At 40.4% G+C, this 18,440-nt stretch overlaps 1 protein-coding gene across 14 annotated transcripts in view; it reads left to right on the forward strand.

Moving 5' to 3' along the window:
• The first annotated feature begins 4,868 nt into the window (after positions 1-4,868).
• The window catches only part of HEATR5A (HEAT repeat containing 5A), a 126,359-nt gene continuing 112,787 nt past the window's right edge, over positions 4,869-18,440 (forward strand). For 2 of the 14 annotated variants that reach the window (XM_006116364.4, XM_075926969.1), the window contains exons 1-2: positions 5,315-10,837; positions 11,583-11,820. The gene's annotated coding sequence lies outside the window, so the exon portion shown is untranslated. The other 12 variants (XM_006116361.4, XM_006116365.4, XM_075926962.1 and 9 more) reach the window with 11 other exon arrangements.

Below are 18,440 nucleotides of genomic sequence, written 5' to 3' on the forward strand. Positions count from 1 at the left end.
TTGCTCCATCCCCTTGCTTCCTTTTTTTTTTCAGTGGTGCTAATCCTCTCCTAATATAATTCAGTGAAAAGGATTTAAAATAAAAAATCTGGAAATAATCTGATATCTGTTGCCATCATATTGTTCACCTTCCCTGCATATTGCATCGATTTCCCCTGCCTTTTGTCTGTCTTGTCTGTTAAATTGTAAATGCTGCAGAACAGGGCCTGGATCTTATTTTATGTACAGTGTCTAGCACTGTCCCTGCAGCCCCCTGAGAAGGACAGAGCAGGGGTTCTCCCACATGCTGTCCTTGCCAGCAGACACCACTCCTGCAGCTCCCATTGATCAATGAGGGAGAACTGTGGCCAGAGGAGGCTGTGGGGTCAGGGCCTGTGGATGAGGGGCAGCACATGGAGCCGTTGCTGTACATGCCACCTGTTTTTGGGGGGTGGGGCGGGGCAGGGGCAGAGGTTGACCTCTCGGTAATACTATAATACAGATGATAATTAATGGCAGATAGAAGGTAGGTTGGAGGTTTTATGTTATAAGCCACGGACAACAGAGAAAAGAGACATTCAATTAAATTAGATGGCATATTCAAAATGATATTTTTCAATCTGTGAATAAAGTGTGGCTCTTATTGGCACCGGATGTGGAAGCAAACAAGTTAATGAAATCAGACAGTTCTGTGAATAACAAGACTATCCAGAATTATAATGCGTGTGAAAAAAATTCTGAAAAGAATATAAAACTTCATACTTCAGGATTTATGCCACTCTCTATCAGAGGATTAGGATGACACTTTCATGGAAGGCAGTTTACTTCACTGTGGAATTTCTTGCAACTTTCTCAGAATTACCTACTTCAGTTCACTGTTGGTGACCGAATATTTGACTAGGTGAAGGGCCATGTATATCATCCAACATAGCAATTCCTATGAAACACAATGGGCAGTATTCTATTCTGATGCATACCTTTTGAAATCCTGAATCATGGCTCAATATTTGAAAATATTTGTCAGTTTAGTTTCATATAGAATATACTTCAGTGTATATTAGTAATCTCTAGGATCACACTATGCTGTCACAAGAATCTAAATTTTCTGCATAGACACACACTTTACATTTTAATACAAGAGACTGATAGTTTGACGAATGTGAAATAATCCTGTATTTGCTTAGAGATGTTTATTTCCTGTAAGTTCTTTATTTTTATGATTCCTGAGGCAATTAAATTATGCACATAAATCATTTGGAAATACGTATTTATTAACTTCATCATTGATTGCATATTTACTCATTAATAATTCACTATCTGCTTATAACAGACACAACAACTCATTTAAATTCCTAGTATAGAATCCTATATAAGAGAGATTGTTCTTTGTGAATAATTTGTGGAAATCCATCAAAATTCTATTCACTGGGAAAAACTTCATTTTTCATGCCTTCTGCTGAATTAGGCCAATTTCTGAAAAGTGCTGAGTAACTGTAATGTTTACTGACTGGAGGAATCACTGGTATCCAATACATCTCAGGGGCATCAAGGATACGGGATGGAAAGCAGGGACCCTTATACTGTATAATGACAGGGGGAGCAGCAAGGGGCCATATATGGGGACCTGGAAAATAGTTTGCTGCATTCCTCACTCTGGCTGGGGAGTGCAGGGGGAGGACAAACCTGGTCCTGCCCCCGGGCCAGATTAAGGCATAGGCTAGCCAGGCAGATGCCCAGGGCGCCAACCTATGGGGGCACCTGATGGCAGCTGGAAGGGGCATGCAGTGCCCCTTATAGCTGCTATCAGGCACCGCACGCCCGGATCGTGGGCTGCAGCAGCTCCCAGCAGTGCTGTTAACCCCCGGAGTGCCGGCCAGCAGTGCCCTTCTCCCTGCGACTGCGGGGCCCTGCATGGCCAGGCTCGGCCCCCCGTGGGTGGCCCCGGGCTGCGCGCCAGCGGCAGTAGCCAGGCTGGGCTGGGACGGGCACATGTGTCCTGCCACGGCCAGCTCCGTGCGCCCTTCTCCTCTCACTGGGCGGGGGCGGGGCTGCACATGTGCCCTCCCACAACCTGAGGCTCAGTTAAACTGTCTGACTGGGGCTCCGGAATGGCTCAGTCCGGCCCTGCCTGCCCCAGCTGGGAGACATGCATCCCTCGCCTGGCTGTGCCCATTGGAGCTGCAGTGGCCATGGAGAAGCGCTTCTTATCTGGCCACAAGCAGCTTCTGAGAGAGAACACGGGGTAGTCCTCTCTCTAGAGCAAACTAAATACTCAACTTCTCATTTCCAGTCCCACCCCAGAACAATGATTTAAATGAAGCATGCATATTTTCATTTTATTTTCCAAATAACGTAAATTAATAGAGTTACAAACCTGAACAATGCCAGGTAAATCTTCTAGCTGATTTATAAAAAAGAATGGCATATGCAGCATGGAACATCAAGTAAATAGCATTCCTGTCAAATAGTTTTGTACATAGAGCTATGTACATCTTGTTATACATTTTAATAAGGTTTTTTATTCACTTTAAAAGTATTTGTAGAAATGTCATAAAACATAGTCTGTTTCATGAGTAAGTACTAAAAATATGAATGTAAGGGTCAGATTGTTTAGAAGTGCTGCATTTAGAAAAGAGATTGCAACTGTTGAAGGGAGACTGGTTTTGGGAGGTCTTATCAATCAGCAGTCTTTATCTGCACCACATTAACATTTAATTCTTGTGGGAATAATTTTATCCGTGCTTTTTAAAAATATCTTATTGTAAGCTGTCAGAAATAGCATATCTTATTTTTGAGTATGGAAAGTTATTAAATATATAGTTAACTTTCTTTTTTTAACTAGGTCTGTTGGTTACACTTTCTTAATAGTACAATTGCTTCCTTCATTATTTCAATTAGTAAACATATTATTGTTTCTAATGCTGCAAGATCTATGTATGAAATATTTATTTACTTCTCAGCTTAAACATTAGCCAGAATGGGCACAACTGCAGAAACAGCAGCGACTACTCAGCAGAGGGAGCTCATACATTTTATTTTGCAGCAATTGTACAAAAAATTAGTAACTGTATTTGAACAAAGGACTTTAAAAACAATAAATAAGCAAAAACAATGAAGAGTCCTGTGGCACTTTAAAGATGAAGAGATTTATTTGGACATAAGATTTCTTGGGTAAAAACCACTTCATCAGATAAATAAACAATTATATTTTGAATGGAAAAAACCAATCTCCTCAAGATATATAGTCTTTACAAAAGCCAGGAGAGTCTATATTATAAAAAATATATGTGTCTGATCCTAAAGACACTTGGACATGAGTACCTTTTTTCATCTTGAAGCCAAAAGGCTTCATTTAAGAACAAAACTTCAAAGTATAATACTTGCAGGAGTAAAGTTACTTATCTATTATAACTGTTTGCAAGCTCAGATCCTAAGCTATGACAATGTAGGAATATTTAAGAGATAATAGTTTTGCTAATTTTTGCAATTAACATTTTAATTTCTTAATTTATCTGCTATGACTTTCATCCTTTAAGATTTTTAAAAGGCAATTGAATTTGATTTTGTTTAAACATATTACTGTTTCGTAATATTTAATCCTCTTTATTTAAAGACCCCAGCACTGTAACCCTTACTCATACATTGAAGGTAAACAGAACCAAATTTTGTTTTGTTGCCTTGGTGTAGCTGCAAAATTCAGTAGAATTATTCTGGATTTAACACTGATACAAATAAGAGAATTTATCTCAGTGAGATTGATTGTGTAAAGAATATTCATGTGATTTGTTTGCAGTATTGTAGAGTCCTGCAAATCCACAGATACCCACTTTATATCTGCAGATATCCACACTCATGGATATCTCCGAGGGTACTGAGGGAGTTGGCAAATGTCATTGTGGAGCCTTTGGCTATTATCTTTGAAAAGTTGTGGAGATCGGGAGAAATCCCGGATCACTGGAAAAAGGCAAATGTAGTGCCCATCTTCAAAAAAGGGAAGAAGGATGATCCAGGGAACTATAGGCCGGTCAGTCTTACCTCAGTTCCTGGAAAAATCATGGAAGGGATCCTTAAGGAATCCATATTGAGGCACTTGGATGAGATGAAAGTGATTAGGAATAGTCAGCATAGGTTCACAAAGGGCAAGTCGTGCCTGACCAATCTGATTATCTTCTATGATGAGGTAACTGGCTCGGTGGACATGGGGAAGTCAGTGGATGTTATATACCTTGACTTTAGCAAGGCTTTTGATACAGTCTCCCACAATATTCTTGCCAGCAAGTTAAGGGATTGTGGATTGGATAAATGGACGGTAAGATGGATAGAAAGAAGGCTAAAAGGCTGGGCCCAGCGGGTAGTGATCAATGGCTCGATGTCAGGATGGCGGTCGGTTTCTAGCGGAGTGCCCCCAGGTTCGGTTCTAGAACCGGTTTTGTTCAATATCTTTATTAATGATCTGGATGAGGGGATGGATTGCACCCTCATCAAGTTTGCGGATGACACTAAGCTGGGGGGAGAGGTAGATATGCTTAAGGGCAGAGATAGGGTACAGAATGACTTAGACAAATTGGAGGATTGGGCCACAAGAAATCTGATGAGGTTCAACAAGGACAAGTGTAGAGTCCTGCACTTGGGACGGAAGAATCCCAAGCATAGTTACAAGCTGGGGACCAACCGGTTAAGTAGTAGTTCTGCAGAAAAGGACCTGGGGGTTACAGTGGATGAGAAGCTGGATATGAGTCAACAGTGTGCCCTTGTAGCCAAGAAGGCTAATGGCATATTAGGCTGCATTAAGAGTGTGAAAGGGATGTGTTGAGGCCTACCCAGAATATGTCAAATGAGCACCAGTTTAATTGTAAGTGGAAAGGAAAGGCAGCATTGTCAGATACAGGAGATAAAAATAAAAAACAAAATTTGATTGGTTGACCAACAATAACCCCGCTTTTAGGGAAGTAAGTAACTCAGACAGCAGTATGCAACAAAGTGCTGATTACCCCAAATGGAGCAGACGAAAGTTTTTTGTAAGGGCAGAATGAGACAACAAAAATCTAACGTCAGCAATTGTCAGGCGAGTGGAGGAGTACCGAAATACTGAAACAGGGTATATAAGGTGGGCTGAAACAGACCACGAGCGGACAGGTTGCGAATCCAAAAAGCCAGGTCTGATCAACCAGGGCTCCCTCCCTGGCGCTGAATCTCGCTGCTACACATAAGCTCCGAAAGGGGAACGAATACCGGTCGTAAGTTGCAACGAAAAATCCAAAGAAAGGAAAACATAAAGAAAAGAATATCTCCTGAATCTAAGCAATGCTTCGATCTTTCTTAACGTGAGTATTATATAATTGTTAACTCCATAAATTGTTTAAAGATAAATCAGGAGGGTATTGTCATGGCTCCTTCCCCACTCTGGCATGATAAATGCAGAAGTGGGGGCCAGCAAGTGTACCCCAAAGCCTTATCTACCAGGCTTTGGTCTAAAACTTCCCCCAAGATCTTAAAAACCTAGATCTTGGGAATAAAACTTCCCCTGCCACCACCCAAATGTTGATAAAGAAATCAGGGGAAAGATCATTTGGGAAATCTTACCCCTAAAATAAAAATCAAGGCACACAATTAACCACTGCCAGGTTAATAAAAAGAAAAGAAAGAACTTTTATTATTACAACAATATTCCTGTTGCAAACATAGTGACTAGATAGGGAGGTAACAAAATATACTCATGGAGAAACTCCATGGGCCTAGAACTTAGTTACAAAGAAAAGCCAAAACAACTTATAAGCAGTGCCAGATCTCAGATCCCATACCCAATCCATAAAACAATAAAACCTAACAAAACTACCTAAACTTTACCCTACTTACAGAAAATGAAGAATGGTGTCTTGGAGAGAGAGAGAGAGACATGCTTGTCCCTCTCTGTAGCTGCAGAGAACTCTCTCAGAGAGACAAAAAGAGAAAGGAAAAAAAACCAAATTCCTTTGTCCCAGTTTGAAAAGTCCCACCTACATTCCTATTGGTCACTCCACCTGGCTAGGTGTAGTTAACCCCTTAATCCCCAGGCTGCTGGCTAACCCTCATAATCATGACAGGTATATCTGTAGGAGAAGTTATTATTTCTTGTTTTTTTTTTTACTGTACTGTTTTTCTATTTTTTCTTTGTATATTATATTGTCTTAAAATAATCAAAAATAGTGAGTTGATTTAAATGGAAAATTAATTATAAAGTAAATAGAAAAAATAAAAAATCTTTGTTTGACCCTAAAAAGAAGTATTCCTCTATCTGTGGTTTCAAATCCTTTAAAGAACCAAACCCGGTTACCAAAAAAGAGGAGCATTGCCAGCAGATCCAGAGATGTCATCATTCCCCTTTATTCGGCTTTGGTGAGGCCGCATCTGGAGTATTGTGTCCAGTTCTGGGCCCTCCACTACAAAAAGGATGTGGACGCATTGGAGAGGGTCCAGCGGAGGGCAACCAAAATGATTAGGGGGCTGGAGCATATGATTTATGAGGAGAGGCTGAGGGACTTGGGTCTGTTTACTCTGCAGAAGCGAAGAGTGAGGGGGGATTTGATAGCAGCCTTCAACTTCCTGAAGGGAGGTTCCAAAGAGGATGGAGAGAGGCTGTTCTCAGTAGTGACAGATGGCAGAACAAGGAGCAATGGTCTCAAGTTGTGGTGGGAGAGGTCCAGGTTGGATATTAGGAAAAACTATTTCACTAGGAGGGTGGTGAAGCACTGGAATGGGTTACCTAGGGAAGTAGTAGAGTCTCCATCCCTAGAGGTGTTTAAGTCTCGGCTTGACAAAGCCCTGGCCGGGTTGATTTAGTTGGAATTGGTCCTGCTTAGCGCAGGGGGCTGGAGTTGATGACCTTCTGAGGTCTCTTCCAGTTCTATGGTTCTATGAACTAATTTTTAGAGATGTGGATACAAATTTTGTATCTAAACTGAAAAGTAGTGGATATCTGCTTTGTATCTGCAGGTTTTCGCATTGGCAAATGTGGATGTGGATAGCTGTGGCTCATTTTGTGCAGGCAGATGCAGATTCAAAATTTTATATTTGCCCAGGGCTCTACAGAATTGGACTGGAAGTTTTTAAAATAATTCAATATATTTACATAAAATAGGATAAACAATGGAAAGTATAATTCGTGGTGTTTTTCTCTGCAATTCACTTTCAGTCTTTTGTTTCATTAACTAAACTGAATATGGGATTCCATAACTCTTAAGGTCAGGCATAATTGGTGAATAAAGGAAAACTGAATTAATGTGTAGTAAACAAGTATAAATGTAATTGATTTTTAAAAATATAGTAATACAATATAAAATATTTATAACTTAAATGTAGGATATTATTTTCCCTAAGGATTAAGATAAAAATACCAGTTGTTATGAAACCACAGAAGGTTCCCTTCAGGCCCTCAGGCCCTCATACATTCACCCAGACTAGCCAAATTTTGTGATGAAAGCCTATTAAAACCAGTTATAGTTCTGCCAGTTCCAAAGAACTTCAGAATCCCATCACAAAACCATTAACAGCCAATCCTTTAATAAACTAAATCTAAAAGTTTATTAATATGAAGAAGAGTGTTATTAAAAGATCAAAGTGATTCATGTACATTACAATTGATTTCTGAGTCTAGATCAAGGTAACAGCAGTGATGTTAAATTTGATAACTTGCAATCATTTTCTCTCATTCATCCAAAAGATGGGAGTCCTCACTCCATTGTTCAATGTTCCCCTTGTTAGAAATCACAGACCAGAGATGTGAGGCAGGAATGAGAAAAGAAGTTGATATCACTGTCTGTAGTTTACACTGTCTATAGTCTAGGTGCATGAAAAACTGCTGGCCCAATCAAGGAGCTATGAAACATGTATTCTACCTGCCCTGCTGGTTCATGGGGCATCCTTTGTCCATATGATCTCTGAGACATCCTTGGCAGGAGTCTACTGGAAGAATTTATTCTCCTTAATGGCTCATCAACACATGGCTGGCTAGTCCTGCTGTAAATCTCTCTTGTGAATGTTATTTAAGAACACAACGTGTTTAGTAACAAGCATATGCATAAGTAAAATTTAGGGCTGTCAAGTGATTAAAAAATTTAATCGCGGTACTTCAAAGGGGGCAGCATAGCATTAACGCCTGGATTAACGCGTTAAAAAATTAACATGTTAATCCTGCCCTGCGTTAATCACAGGCGTTAACTCAAATCAATTGACAGCCCTAGTAAAATTTCATAACTTCATTGTGATATAATACAAGATAGTACTGTTCAACAGATTACAACTTTTCTATTCTTCTATTACATGGCATATTTTGTACACGATGTAGTATAATTGTGCAAGTGGTGGCAGTACTCATGTAGATATTCAACTTTCTTTTTATACAGCATCATGCTATCCTCTGTATTTCTTTTTGAACCCAGTTATATATTTGTCTTTCACAACATCTTCTAGCAACAAATTACATAGTTTGATTGTGCATTGTGTGAAGAAATACTTACTTATGTTAGTTTTAAAGTTGCTGTCTGTTAATTTGATTGGTTAACCCCCTGGGTCTTGTGGTATGTGAACTGGTCAATAATACTTCCCTATCCACTTTCTCCAGACCATTCAAACTTTTATATATCTCCAGTATATTCCCCTCACCCCTTTTTTAAAAAACAACCACCACCACCCTGAACAGTCCCAATCTTTTAGATGTCAAGCAAAAGACATCTATTTTCTCATTTTAATCTTTTTTTTTTTTTTTTTTTTTGATGGGACGATCAGAACTGCTAGTAGTATTGAAGGTGTGGGTGTACCATGCAATTATATAGTGGCAGTATGATATTTTTTCTTATCTCTTCTTTTTCTAATGGTTCCTAGCATTGTAAGCCTTTTTTGACTGCTGCTGCTTTCTGAGCATATGTTTCTATAGAACTATATACAAGATCTGTTTTGTGAGCGGTAACAGCTAATTTAGAACCTATCATTTTATATGTGCAAGTGGGATAATTTTTCTAATGTGCATTGCTTTACATTTATCAGCAATGAATTTAATCTGCCATTTTGTTGCCTCAAAAATAGGGATCCATCAAATTCATGGAAGTGCAAAACATATCATAGATTGTATTTTCCCCATGAAATCTAGTCTTATGTACTTTTCCCCCTACTATGGGGAAAACCAGTGTTTCACGAATTGGGGGTCCTGATCCAAAGGAAATTGCAGGTGGATTGCAGTATTGCCACCCTTCTGTGCTGCCTTCAGAGCTGGGCAGCTAGTGAGCAATAGTTGTTGGCTGGGCCCTAACTCTGAAGGTGATGCCCTACCACCAGCAGTGCCGAAGAGTGGTAACACTATACTATGCCATCCTTATTTCTGTACTGCTGTGCCTTCAGAACTGTGGTCCCGGACAATAGCTGCTGTTCTCCAGTCACCCAGCTCTGATGGTACCACCCCTACCAATAGCAGCACAGCAGTAAGAGTACTAATACTGCAACCTCCCCTGCAATAAATTTGCGACTCCCCTTCACACATGACTCTCATTTGGATCAAGACCTCTGCAACACTGAAATTTCAATTTAAATATCTGAAATAATGAAATTTACAATTTTTAAAATCTTATGATGAAATTGACCAAAATGGACAGTGAATTTGGTAGGCCCTCTATTCATTATCCAAGTTTGTGAGCTCTCTTTCTAGCTCTTCTCAGTACTGAGTTATTTAGTGTCCGCAGCAAATTTTCCCACCTCACTGTTTGCCCCCCTTTTCAGATCATGTATGAATATGTTGAACAGCACTGGTCCCACTACAGGTCTTTGAGGGAGGGACCTTGCTATTTGCCTCTTTATACTTGAGTTTTTAAAGGACCTTGTGGTAGGATGTAGAGCAAGGGTGGGCAAAGGGGCCTCTGCAGGCTCGATCTGGCCTACTAAGCTGGTGGATCCCGTCTGGGCCGCCCGCCCACTCCCAGGCCCACAGAGACCTGGGGCAAGGGGAGAGTGTGGTCTTTTCCCCCTGCCAATGATGCATGGCAGCTAGAGAGAAATGCCGGCTGTTTTAAAACAGACTGTAGTTCTCTCTAGCTGCTGTACAGAAGGCAAACTCGCCCACCCCCTTTAGCTAACTGCTGTGTGCCTCTGCCCCAAAGAGTTCTCAGTCCCACCAGGAACAATTTTCTTCCATTTCAACTACACGGCCTCCTCTTTGGAGCAACCCCCTATTGCACAATGGATACCTTAGGCATTTTGTTTTAGAGAGCTGGGCTTGGCTACTACCATAAATGGAGGATGGGGTCTGTTAATAAAACCCACAATACTGAGGAAAACGAAAGTAAGTGCAGTCTTAAAGCAGCAGCTTCCTTGTAAGTTGTAATTATTACATCTTCATGGTACCAAAAAGCCTTAGCGCCTGGGGAGCAGGCCCCGCCTCGCTAGGCCCTGGCTGTCCACCAGTACGGCTGCAGGATTCGCCCACTTCCACCGCTGGGCCGCCCCTGATTTCCTGTGGAGGCCAGTGGTCGGGGATGCGCTACGGGGTCCAGGTGCGGATGATGCAAGGCCCGGGGCTACCGGCGGGCGCAGAGCAACCCAGGGAAGTGGTGGAGGCCCGGCAATCCCCCCGCCCCCGGCTCTGCCAGTGAGCAGCGAGGCCGCGCCCGCCACAGCGACTGCTCGATGGCTCCGGACCCGATTGCACGGCCCTGAGCCGCGCCTCCCGCTCCCGCCTCCGCCTCCGCCTCCCTGCAGCCCGGGGTGGCAGCAGCCGCAGCTTGGCCGGTGAATTGGCGTCGCCTCCGGCACTGGAGGAGCCGGCTGGTGCTGCGGCTTTTCCCGGCGGCACTGTGCTCTGCGGACCCGGGTCGGCCCGCTCCGCGCGGGCAAGGTAAGCCGAGCCGCCGGCGTGGGGCCCCACCAACTGGGGCATGGAGGAGGTTGAAGGGGGCAGGAGCTCTGTCACTTCGCCCCTTCCCCGGGCTGGGGAATGGGGGGTGGAGGACCGAAGGGGGTAGGAGCACTGATACCTTCCCCCTGCTGGAGCTTGAGAGGGGCGGAAGGGGCAGGAGCTCTGTCAATCTCCCCTTTCCCCCGTAGGGCTGGAAATGGGGATGGTTGAAAGAGCAGGACTTATTATTAGGGGCAGGGTTATTGGTGGAGAGGGGTGATATGATGCTAAAAAAAGTGTGTTGAACTCCTGCCAGGTTTCTTTGCCCCAGGAAGGTAGAAGGATGTCTGGACTTCCAAGAGTAAGCAGATCCTGCCAAGAACCAATATAAGGGTGAGGGCAATGAAAAGGGATCTGGAGGGTTTTTTTCCACAGGGCAGGCCTTTTACCTCTCTTTCCACGCTTAGGCTGTGGGTGATGAAAGGAGGGAGGTGAGGATATGCTTTACATCTGTACTCACGTTAGAGAAAGGGACAAGAATGTCAATGCTGAGTATTGTATTTCTTGGGGAGAAGTGACAGAAGTAGTCTGTCTCGCTGAGAACTTGCCTGCCTAACGCTTTATTGCTCCACCCAGAAGAATCTAAGCAGTCTCATGCTATGTCAATCAATAACTATATTTATTGATCAACAGTAAAAAGCAGACAGAAATTAACCTAACTTCATAATTAATCTAATCCTCATAGTTGCTGCTGGTGGGACTGCTTGACTGACTTGGCGGACAGTAATCCCTATGGGTGCAGAGAGAAGACTGAAATAAAGCTCATTCTTTGCTGGATAGTATCCTGGGGTTTCCAAACGTGTGTGGGTTTGTTTTTAGTTGCACTAAAGGGAGGAGGACAGAAGTATCAATTCACTAGAGAAACAGTGCAACTGTATGTTCTTGCCTTTCATGCATACTGCATCCCAACATGTTTTATGCTGGTAAGTAATACAAAGGGTGAAAGAGTTATTGGCAAAAAAAAAAAAAAAAAAAGGGTTTTTAACTGAGATTGAAATGAGATTTAGAGTAGATGAGGTTGATGCTATGTTATAGTTAGGCTGTTACAGCTAACAGGTACTGCAGAAGACCAAATGCAAATGTTCCCATATATGAATATGCTAAGTTTGGGGAGTTTTTTAAATTTTGTCTTTTAAAAAAATATCCCACTGAGGTAACAGTATTTGAAATGCTAGTATAGCGAAGGTTCCTGCAGCTGTTGTCATTCTGAAAACCTTGTCCAGGGCAAACATAAGTGACACCAGAGTTTTATCTGTGCAAGGACTCCTAAAATTTCTTCAGGAGTTGTGCCTGTGTAGTGATAGTATGAATTTTGGAATGGCACAAAGGGAATCCTAAAACCCATTAATGAAAGCTACAGAGATCAGATAAAAGTGGCAAGGAGTCCTGTGGCACCTTATAGACTAACTGAAGTGTAGGAGCATAAGCTTTCGTGGGCAAAGACCCACTTCGTCAGATGCATGTCAGAGGCCAGATAGTTTGGAGCAGCATAATGTATTATGCAAGAAGGGATTAGAAAGTGTCAAGGTACAGATTTAAGGGAACTTGCTTTCTTTTTTTTTTTTTAAATAAAAAAAAAGCTTTTCCTGCTGTGCAACAGAATGATGTCATCAGGCTCTCTGGCCACAAAAGCGGCCAGAGAGAAGGGGGTTGGCTAGCATGGGGCACAGCCCCCTAGTGTTTCAATAATATGAAGTTGGAATTATCCAAGGCTTGTGTAAATAATTGTTTTGTTTTTAAATGTTTCTTTAAATGTGGTCACATTCTTTTTAATGGGGTTAACATATGTGTGGTTATTTAGACCTTTAAGTTATAAATGCCAAACCTTTTTTTTTTTTTTTTTAATGTGACATAATGGCAAAAATTGCCTTGCTATTTTCACAAAGAGAAGACATGAAGGCTACGTCTACACTGGCCCCTTTTCCGAAAGGGGCATGCTAATTTTCAACTTCAGAATAGGGAAATCCGCGGGGGATTTAAATAAAGATGCCCGCCGCTTTTTTCCGGCTTGGGGAAAAGCCGGAAAAAAGCGTCTAGACTGGCCCGATCCTCCGGAATAAAGCCCTATTCCGGAGGATCTCTTATTCCTACTTCGAAGTAGGAATAAGAGATCCTCCGGAATAGGGCTTTATTCCGGAGGATCGGGCCAGTCTAGATGCTTTTTTCCGGCTTTTCCCCAAGCCGGAAAAAAGCGGCGGACATCTTTATTTAAATCCCCCGCGGATTTCCCTATTCTGAAGTTGAAAATTAGCATGCCCCTTTCGGAAAAGGGGCCAGTGTAGACGTAGCCGAACAGTAAGGAGATACATCTTTCTTCTGTGATTTCATGTATAAGGATCTATACTGTGTTGTATTTAGTCACTTCAGAAATAAGTTGTGTAGAAAGGCTGAACCAGATTGTTCCAGTTTTTAATTTGTTAAATGGTAGTTCTCTTTCTTTAGGATTTTTGAACTAAAATGAAAGTTAATTTGTTGCTATGATGATAACTCTAGATATATTTTGTATACTTTTGTTTGAATCTTATATAAAATATTTGCTTTAGGGTCAGTACAATATTTGGGTAATTGTCTAGTTTGTGACCATTGTGCCCTATGCTTTGAGCTTTTTTGGATTCTTCTTAGGAAGCAGTTATGTTCAGTTTCTAAAAGAGAATCAAGTGACACACAATACTGAGTTGGTACCTGATCTTGCATTGTGATCTGCTAGAACAGAGCCCTCTAGAGTCCCATTGACAGCACCTGTGAGGATCCTCACTGATGGTAGTATGTTATGGTTTTCTGCCTTTTTGATATCAGTGACCACTTGCTGCCTTCTTAAACTGTGTCAGTGAAATCTCAGGGACCGTGGCTAGTCCCCAAATCAGTCTTTGAGAAGCAATAATATCCCAATACAGCTGGCACCTAGAATGCTTCACCTTTAACTTAGAGCTGAATAATTTGGGTAGAAGTAAATATCAGGACTGAAATATTATATTGCAGACACTTCCATACATTTTTAACTTCATGCATGTGTCTCATGCTACTATAAATGTGTGAAATTAAGCATGAGTGTAAGTATTTGGAAGATCAGAGCCTTTTGAAGTCTTATGGAGTATCTACTCAGTAACACAAAGTATAAAATAATTAATTTACTTGGTTGCTATTGCTTCTGATCTGTTTAAAAATGTTCTGAATTCATATAGGTGATTTTTTCTTTAAAATTAATTTCATACTGTTATTTTGATTTTTCTGCTAATGCTGAAATATTCTAAATGTTAAGATTGAGTAAGCATTTTATCTAGTTTATTATATTTGTTTGGGCGGAAGCATACATTGAATTCACCCATTTAGCAATAGAATGAGAGCGCAAGAATGAATTGCAAAGCTCTGCAAGCAGACCATATGTGGACAGGCCAGTGCATATCCAGCCATAGCAGCAATATATAATGACATTTTGTGGCTCTGTGCAGTGAGAATTTTCAGGTTTTTGGCTACAGAGAAAAGACACAGCATTACTGGTTAGAAAGCTTAATGCTGAGGACATTGAAGTCACTAAGAAAAGAGAAACTTGGGATAAAGTTTTTTTATCCCATTATTTAGTGCTTCCTTGCACTCGTTCTTTTTGTTTTGCTTTATCTTATTGCTGGTGTTTAGTCAGACGTTTGATGCTTTTTCTGTTCATAGGTGGGTAATTGTTGTCATTCCATCTTGAGAAATCACAGTTTATGCCTGATACTTCGTTTAAAATGGTTATCAAAATATAGCATCTGCTTAAATGTGGTGTTGCCCTTGTTTAATTTTCAAATTGTTTTAGCAGAAGTGGGGGTTCTATTTGGCATTTAAATCAGCAAGATCTACTTCTTGTTATTAGTGTGTTAGAATTATATCCTTTGTTAAATATTTAAACTGTTTGAATTCTATTCATACTATGATATAACCTTGACAGGATTGGACTCTGAATCTATTTTGATTTTGATCTGGTAGATAATTTTTATGCTAAAATCAGGATAGATGCTTTAATGCTTTTAGTTAAAAATTTTTGGACAGCCTCTGCTGTCAGTTAATAGTCATGCAAACTCACTGAAGTTGTGCAGTGTGTTAGCACAGTTTTTGACGCATATATCAGAATAAACACACTGCACCTAAATTTTATTTTAATGAAGAAGCTTGAGAAATCACACAGCAATGTTTCTGGTTTGAAGATGTCATAAATAGGTATTTTAAGTGCTTAAATTAGGTTTGAGCATTGATTGTTTTGTCATGCAGTTGGCTAAGAAATATTGATCATCCTATTAAACTTTTACAACTCTGAAGGAATACAATTGAATGGAACTGTTAATGACTACAGACTAAATGTCTGAAATCAGAAGATCTGATGTATTGATTACATTTCTTAAATTAATGCTAGCGAACTTGAGGCTTTAAGAAAAATGATACTGCAAATGAGTTAAAATATTGCTACTTTGGACTTTGCACTGATACCTGATAGGACTTTTGTATGCATGCTTCTTTCTGACTCTCCCACCAGCATATAGCAATAGATACTACATTTCCTCACTACCATCCTTACTTAGATAGTTGTAGATCTGTACCGTACAAGTAAATCAGATCATCTGATTTCTTTTTCATATAAGTGGAGTTGCCAGAGGCCATCGTAGTTCAAAATAAATGGGTGAGTTGCGAGGCTCACTATATCCTAAAGAATGGGTACACTGGAGGTGTCTGTGGTAAGAGTGTCATACATACAGTAAAGGGAGGGGAACATATGCATATTCAGCCAAAAAATTTTTTTGGAAGGATGTCAGAATGTTTGATGTTGGAAGCTTTGAAGGAAAGGAATCCATTGGTATTTGAAAAATATGAAATATCACCCATCCTATTGGGTTTAGAACACTGTTCATTCATTCTACTATTAAAATTATCTTTGGGAGAGTAGAAATCTGGAAAGATCCACCAATCCTCATTTTTTTTTTCATTTTTATTTATTGTGTGTGTGTCTAATTCCATAGTATTACTCATAGATGCTTCAGAAACCAACGAGTCATCTTCGGTAGTTACCTTCTTTGTTGACTCACACATACTTCAGTTCTCCTTCCCTTTTACCATTAGCACACTAAATCAGTTTGAAGATTTTGTAATAATTTTTATACATAGATATTTATTTCCTTGTGTGTGGTTTATTTTTTTAAGTTCCATGAAGAAATCAGAGAGTGTACCCTTTTTGAATCGTAGCCAGGATATTACCTTAGCTGTGGTCCTTCCTTGTTTTTGTTCATTTAAAAATAATTTAAAAGTTCAACATAAACAGAGAAGGGAGAGTTTATTAATCAATTAAGCTATTATTACATTTTAGTTGTAATGGAGATAATACATAGAATATTTTATCCAGGTGCTGTTCAGTATTGCAGTTATTGGCAGGTGCCCTACAGATAGAAACCAGACGTAATAAAGCTTCTGAAGTTGGGGTTTCGTTGTTGTATTCCATGAATAGGGCAGTATTTATTGATATTCATATGCACTGGGTTTCATATTTTAAGACTGAGTAATAGGATTCTTGATATCATTCATCCAAGCTCTCTCAGAGAGGGAGAGACTGGATTTCCATTTTAGAGTAATTCTTCATTTGATAAAAGAAGTCCCGGATATAAGAATCTATTTTTTATTTCTTTGAAGATAATTTTTTTTTCAAAATACATTTACAAATATATTGTTTAATATATGAAAATAAACTACATGTTGAAAAGATTAGCTTGCCTACTTTTCCGGTATTTAAAAAAAAAAAAAGTATACAGGGGATTCTTCTTTAACCGTTTTGGGATACCAGATTTTGCAAAGCAAAGGATGCTAGAAATTTGATTTTGAGATCCTTTTAGTGAGTAAAAATATGTAGCTTGTATTGAGTTTTTAAGATTTGGAATTAACTATAGTGGGTGATTTAGAAATTATGAAACATGCATTGGATGACAGCAAAGGAGATTGTGCAAAGCCTGTGGCTAGTGTTTCCACATTTCAACAATGAAGAAACTCTGCCCAAATATGGCATGAAAAGTTTAACCCTCTAGTTCATGTCTGTGTAGATGGGTAAAAAATGTAAAGTGTATAAAATATGTCAATACTCTACTTACAGAGTAAGACTGCCATGAAAGTTAATGTAAATAGGATATATATATTATATATATATATATACACACAAACACATACACACACATATATTTAGCCATGTTTAAATATTTACCTTTTGGCTGTTGATTTCTAGTATAGTGCACTGTGAAACTGCCTTTTATTTCAGCTGTATTTCAAATGATAGCTCATTATAATTCAGGCAGTTTAATCACACATATTTTCAGTAAAATTCATGGACAGGTCATGGGCACCGAGACCTGTCCTTGAGTTGTACTATACCTTGGCTAAATCTTGGGAATGCAGTGGATGCTTGTGCGGGGGTGCAGGGCTGTGGGTGCTGATGGGCTTCTATGAGTGCTGAGGGGGGACGAGTGCTTGGGTATTGGGAGGTAGTGGCTTTGGGGGTGCCTCAGGTGCATGGGCAGGCTGCAGGTGTTGGGCGGCAGGTTTGGGGTCACCACGAATGTTTGGGTGGGAGCAGGGATCTCCGTTCGTGTTGGGTAGGACACTTGTGGAGTTGTCAGTTTCCCTATACGGCTTCTCAGAAGCAGCAACGTGTCCCTCACTAAGCTTCTGTCTCCACATCCTGCCAACTTCACAGCTTCCATTGGCCGTGAACCACAAATAATGGGAGCTGTTGGGGCAGTGTCTGCAGGTGGAAGCAGAGTGTGGTTGTGTCGTGCCCCCTCCCCCATAAGTGCCACTAAGAGTCCTCGCCTCCTTCTACACCCCATCACCTAGCCATGAGCTCCTTACCCAGATTGCGCCTGCTTCTGAGATGAAGGGGCCCAAGTAGCCCAAGATTGCCCCAGCTGCACCTGGTACAGCAGACCAAGGGGCTGCCTGAGCTACTTAGTCAGCCTCTTTGTCAGCCTCACTGGTCTCTGCAGAAGTCAGAGATATAATGGAAGGTCACAGAATCTATGACCTCCATGACCAACTCACACTCTAAATTGTAATAGATAAGACTGATACCTTAGGGAGCAAGAAGTATGAAAATTTGTTTAGAATAATAAAGATTACCTGCTGCAGTGCACATTCCAAGCTGAGCCCTAAATTATTTAGCTTGCTTTGTGTTACCCATTTGCTGCTTGATAGATCATTTTACAATACAGTATTGCTGCTGCATAGAAAAAAATGCATGTTCATCAGCCTTAATGACCTCTGGAAAGGATATTTTGTTTGAGAATTTAAGATACAACATTGGCATGTTCCTGCAGGCTCAAAGAAAATTTTTGTTTGTAATACCTACACAATTTCTCACCGAATCGTATATTTTCTTTGTAAAAACTATGTGACATTCCTGTAAGGGTAACAAGTAACTATTTTAACTTGTTTTTATTTAATTTGTTTTCAATTATATTTGGTCAGTGTTAGACCCAAATTTTAGTTTTTTGAATGATTTTTGCAATAATGTATCTGGATACAATTTGTATTCAAT

The sequence above is a fragment of the Pelodiscus sinensis genome, chromosome 4 (genome assembly GCF_049634645.1).
Source record: "Pelodiscus sinensis isolate JC-2024 chromosome 4, ASM4963464v1, whole genome shotgun sequence".
NCBI classification, from domain to species: domain Eukaryota; kingdom Metazoa; phylum Chordata; order Testudines; family Trionychidae; genus Pelodiscus; species Pelodiscus sinensis.